The sequence below is a fragment of the Schistocerca piceifrons genome, unplaced genomic scaffold (assembly GCF_021461385.2).
Source record: "Schistocerca piceifrons isolate TAMUIC-IGC-003096 unplaced genomic scaffold, iqSchPice1.1 HiC_scaffold_1249, whole genome shotgun sequence".
Lineage (NCBI taxonomy): Eukaryota > Metazoa > Arthropoda > Insecta > Orthoptera > Acrididae > Schistocerca > Schistocerca piceifrons.
This window is the reverse complement of record NW_025727069.1, coordinates 37,501-42,500: the sequence shown is the minus strand read 5'-3', so window position 1 is coordinate 42,500 and position 5,000 is coordinate 37,501. Positions and strand designations below refer to the sequence as shown.

At 56.7% G+C, this 5,000-nt stretch overlaps 2 non-coding genes and 1 pseudogene across 2 annotated transcripts; all 3 read right to left on the bottom strand.

Annotated features, from left to right (window-relative positions):
• LOC124730679 overlaps positions 1-246 on the bottom strand; it is a 4,218-nt pseudogene extending 3,972 nt beyond the window's left edge.
• Positions 247-434: 188 nt separating this feature from the next.
• LOC124730686 lies at positions 435-589 on the bottom strand. Its single transcript, XR_007008058.1, has one exon. It is a non-coding gene; the product is annotated as a 5.8S ribosomal RNA (ribosomal RNA).
• Positions 590-940: 351 nt separating this feature from the next.
• On the bottom strand, positions 941-2,849 carry LOC124730676. Its single transcript, XR_007008053.1, has one exon. It is a non-coding gene; the product is annotated as a small subunit ribosomal RNA (ribosomal RNA).
• Positions 2,850-5,000: the final 2,151 nt, after the last annotated feature.

The following is a 5,000-nucleotide window of genomic DNA, read 5'->3' as shown; positions in this document are numbered from 1 at the left end:
CCGCTACGGGCCTGGCACCCTCTACGGGCCGTGGCCTCATTCAAGTTGGACTTGGGCTCGGCGCGAGGCGTCGGGGTAGTGGACCCTCCCAAACACCACATGCCACGACAGGCGGCAGCCTGCGGGGTTCGGTGCTGGACTCTTCCCTGTTCGCTCGCCGCTACTGGGGGAATCCTTGTTAGTTTCTTTTCCTCCGCTTAGTAATATGCTTAAATTCAGCGGGTAGTCTCGCCTGCTCTGAGGTCGTTGTACGAGGTGTCGCACGCCACACCGCCAGCCGGCTGTGCACGCTACCGAGAAAGTACCGGTATGCGAACCGCCAGGCGACGGGCGCGCATCGCACGTTTGAGGAGACGCGGCCGGCCCCACAGGCGGCCGCGACACTCCCAGGTCTGCGAAGCGGGGCAAACGCCGCGCGCTTCAGTATACGTAGCCGACCCTCAGCCAGACGTGGCCCGGGAACGGAATCCATGGACCGCAATGTGCGTTCGAAACGTCGATGTTCATGTGTCCTGCAGTTCACATGTCGACGCGCAATTTGCTGCGTTCTTCATCGACCCACGAGCCGAGTGATCCACCGTCCTGGGTGATCTTTTCTCAGTTTCCGCCGTCTCTTTCGAGACGGTCGCATAGGCGGGAGTGAGGCGTGTGGCGGCCCCTGTTCCAGCGTTCTGTGTCCAACGGCCTCACGGCCGACGGGCGTCGTACGGCTCCACACCGGAGCGGACAGGCACTCGGGCGAAAGTCATTCAAAACCGGCGCCAGGCGCCAGGTGCCGCAGGCCAGCCGCTCCAGCGCTTCAGCGCTCGTACCACACAACATTGCCGCTAGTTTTGAGAGGCACGCGTGGTTCCGCACGCGGCGCACGGCTACGGCGAGCCGTACAGGTAGCGTGTTGCGCGACACGACACGCACATCGAAAGACATGCAGTCTAGTCGGTAATGATCCTTCCGCAGGTTCACCTACGGAAACCTTGTTACGACTTTTACTTCCTCTAAATGATCAAGTTTGGTCATCTTTCCGGTAGCATCGGCAACGACAGAGTCAATGCCGCGTACCAGTCCGAAGACCTCACTAAATCATTCAATCGGTAGTAGCGACGGGCGGTGTGTACAAAGGGCAGGGACGTAATCAACGCGAGCTTATGACTCGCGCTTACTGGGAATTCCTCGTTCATGGGGAACAATTGCAAGCCCCAATCCCTAGCACGAAGGAGGTTCAGCGGGTTACCCCGACCTTTCGGCCTAGGAAGACACGCTGATTCCTTCAGTGTAGCGCGCGTGCGGCCCAGAACATCTAAGGGCATCACAGACCTGTTATTGCTCAATCTCGTGCGGCTAGAAGCCGCCTGTCCCTCTAAGAAGAAAAGTAATCGCTGACAGCACGAAGGATGTCACGCGACTAGTTAGCAGGCTAGAGTCTCGTTCGTTATCGGAATTAACCAGACAAATCGCTCCACCAACTAAGAACGGCCATGCACCACCACCCACCGAATCAAGAAAGAGCTATCAATCTGTCAATCCTTCCGGTGTCCGGGCCTGGTGAGGTTTCCCGTGTTGAGTCAAATTAAGCCGCAGGCTCCACTCCTGGTGGTGCCCTTCCGTCAATTCCTTTAAGTTTCAGCTTTGCAACCATACTTCCCCCGGAACCCAAAAGCTTTGGTTTCCCGGAGGCTGCCCGCCGAGTCATCGGAGGAACTGCGGCGGATCGCTGGCTGGCATCGTTTATGGTTAGAACTAGGGCGGTATCTGATCGCCTTCGAACCTCTAACTTTCGTTCTTGATTAATGAAAACATACTTGGCAAATGCTTTCGCTTCTGTTCGTCTTGCGACGATCCAAGAATTTCACCTCTAACGTCGCAATACGAATGCCCCCGCCTGTCCCTATTAATCATTACCTCGGGTTCCGAAAACCAACAAAATAGAACCGAGGTCCTATTCCATTATTCCATGCACACAGTATTCAGGCGGGCTTGCCTGCTTTAAGCACTCTAATTTGTTCAAAGTAAACGTGCCGGCCCACCGAGACACTCAATAAAGAGCACCCTGGTAGGATTTCAACGGGGTCCGCCTCGGGACGCACGAGCACGCACGAGGCGGTCGCACGCCTTCAGCTCGCCCCACCGGCAGGACGTCCCACGATACATGCCAGTTAAACACCGACGGGCGGTGAACCAACAGCGTGGGACACAAATCCAACTACGAGCTTTTTAACCGCAACAACTTTAATATACGCTATTGGAGCTGGAATTACCGCGGCTGCTGGCACCAGACTTGCCCTCCAATAGATACTCGTTAAAGGATTTAAAGTGTACTCATTCCGATTACGGGGCCTCGGATGAGTCCCGTATCGTTATTTTTCGTCACTACCTCCCCGTGCCGGGAGTGGGTAATTTGCGCGCCTGCTGCCTTCCTTGGATGTGGTAGCCGTTTCTCAGGCTCCCTCTCCGGAATCGAACCCTGATTCCCCGTTACCCGTTACAACCATGGTAGGCGCAGAACCTACCATCGACAGTTGATAAGGCAGACATTTGAAAGATGCGTCGCCGGTACGAGGACCGTGCGATCAGCCCAAAGTTATTCAGAGTCACCAAGGCAAACGGACCGGACGAGCCGACCGATTGGTTTTGATCTAATAAAAGCGTCCCTTCCATCTCTGGTCGGGACTCTGTTTGCATGTATTAGCTCTAGAATTACCACAGTTATCCAAGTAACGTGGGTACGATCTAAGGAACCATAACTGATTTAATGAGCCATTCGCGGTTTCACCTTAATGCGGCTTGTACTGAGACATGCATGGCTTAATCTTTGAGACAAGCATATGACTACTGGCAGGATCAACCAGGGAGCTGCGTCAACTAGAGCTGAGCAGCCGGCCGCCCGGGAGTGTGTCCCGGGGGCCCGCGCGAACACGCAAGCGTCCGCTCAATCATTCTGCAAACAGGAGGAGGCTGAGCTCCCCTGCACAATACACCTCGAAACCCTCTCAGGTCCCGGCGGCGCGCAGCGCCGTCCCAAGTACTTGGTCGGGTTCGAGAGAGGCGCAATCGCCCGGAGTTAGGCGAGTAGACGCTTTCGGTGCGACCACCCGTGCTCCCAACTGAGCTTGCCGCTGCCGACAGAGGCCCGGGAGCGTGCTGTCGTGGCATTGCCGGCGGGAGACAACACGCGCCACCTACGGTGACCGGCAGCTCCAACGCCAGCGCCACAGAAGGACAAAAGCCCCACTTGGGTGCCGAAGCGAACTCTCCCAGCACAGCGCACGCGCCAACACATCCGCACAGCTGCGATACAAACCACCAGCGAGAACCGCTGGGGCGACCGAGCAGCAGACGGCGTCGCGGCGCCGAGCGCCGGGCGGCGGCGCATCCTCAACGCACACAGTCCTCAATCGGACCAGCACACTGAAGATGTCCACCGCGCTTCGCACCGGGCCCGCGAGGACCTACTTTGGCCGCACGGCGCCGCGCGCAGGGTGCGCCGGCGCGCAGCTGCGACGCCTGCCGCGTCCGTCGGCCGGCGCGCCTGCCACTGGCCGCCCCCACCAGCCGGCTGTAGCGCGTGCGCCCACGCACCGCGCGGCCAGCACGCCGGGAGGCGCCCCCTCACCGGCCGGGGACGGTCCCACCCAGCCACCGCCGCGTATCGCTTCACACCCAGATGCCGTTCAGTTTCGTCGGCATGGTGGGTATCGCTGGAACAACCGGTTAGTACCTCAACCTATCGTCGCCATCACCGATTCACCCCTAGCGAGAACAACCGCACCACAACAGGTTACCATTTGTTCATTTGCGTAACTTCACCAGAAAACGCAGGCGTCCATCGCCATTTGCAACTTCAACGATTATTGCATGCCTGTGTCAGGTGTCACGCCACACTACGTCTGCCCACATACACGCAACAAAATGTGCACGCCTAGACAATACGTGGAAGGTGGCCCCCGTACGTATGCGATGTCCATTGCTCGAACGACTGTCAACCGGCCTCTGTAGCATGTCGCAGATATGGAACGCGGTGCACCATGCCATCACGGTGTGTGAGGAGAGACGACTAGGTCCGAATACATCAACAGACAGCTCATGCTGATCGCCATCCACGGCGTCCGTTCCTCCCACACGTCTCTATGGCGTACCACACTGCAATCCAGCTCTCATAGGGAGACGACACGTAGCTGCGTGCACAATATTTGCACTGTATGGTCCGCCGTTTTTGGGCGCAGTCGTTGTGCGGTCACACATGTGCCACGATGTATCATTCAGTACATAAGGACGAATGTGCAGTACAGATTGTGGTTCACGCGTACGACATCAGCGGACAGTTGACACAGGCCGCACCACAACGTAGCCTGAGTACGTCGCATGCGAAGGGCATTGAACATGCAAACTTCTCACCAACCAGCTTGCGAAGGCAGGGGGCAAGGTGGGGACGTGGGGAGGGGCGGCATGTACGTCCTGCTGCCATCCACATTACAGTGTACAGCAGGAGCATGTGGAAAGTGAGCAAGACTTGCAAGGTGTTTAACATGAAGCGATACACAGGGGTGCGGGCAGTGCGAGTAGCGAACTATATTGCGAGGGTTGCGGGTGGGCAACACTACAGTAATTGAACGAGTCGTATAACAATTACAGAGCAGGTTTAGGCGACAACGTGGGTTACGTTAAGGCGACAACATGGGTTAGGTTAAGGCACAACATGGGTTAGGTTAAGGCACAACATGGGTTAGGTTAAGGCACAACATGGGTTAGGTTAAGGCACAACATGGGTTAGGTTAAGGCACAACATGGGTTAGGTTAAGGCACAACATGGGTTAGGTTAAGGCACAACATGGGTTAGGTTAAGGCACAACATGGGTTAGGTTGAGGCACAACATGGGTTAGGTTAAGGCACAACATGGGTTAGGTTGAGGCACAACATGGGTTAGGTTGAGGCACAACATGGGTTAGGTTGAGGCACAACATGGGTTAGGTTAAGGTACAACATGGGTTAGGTTAAGGTACAA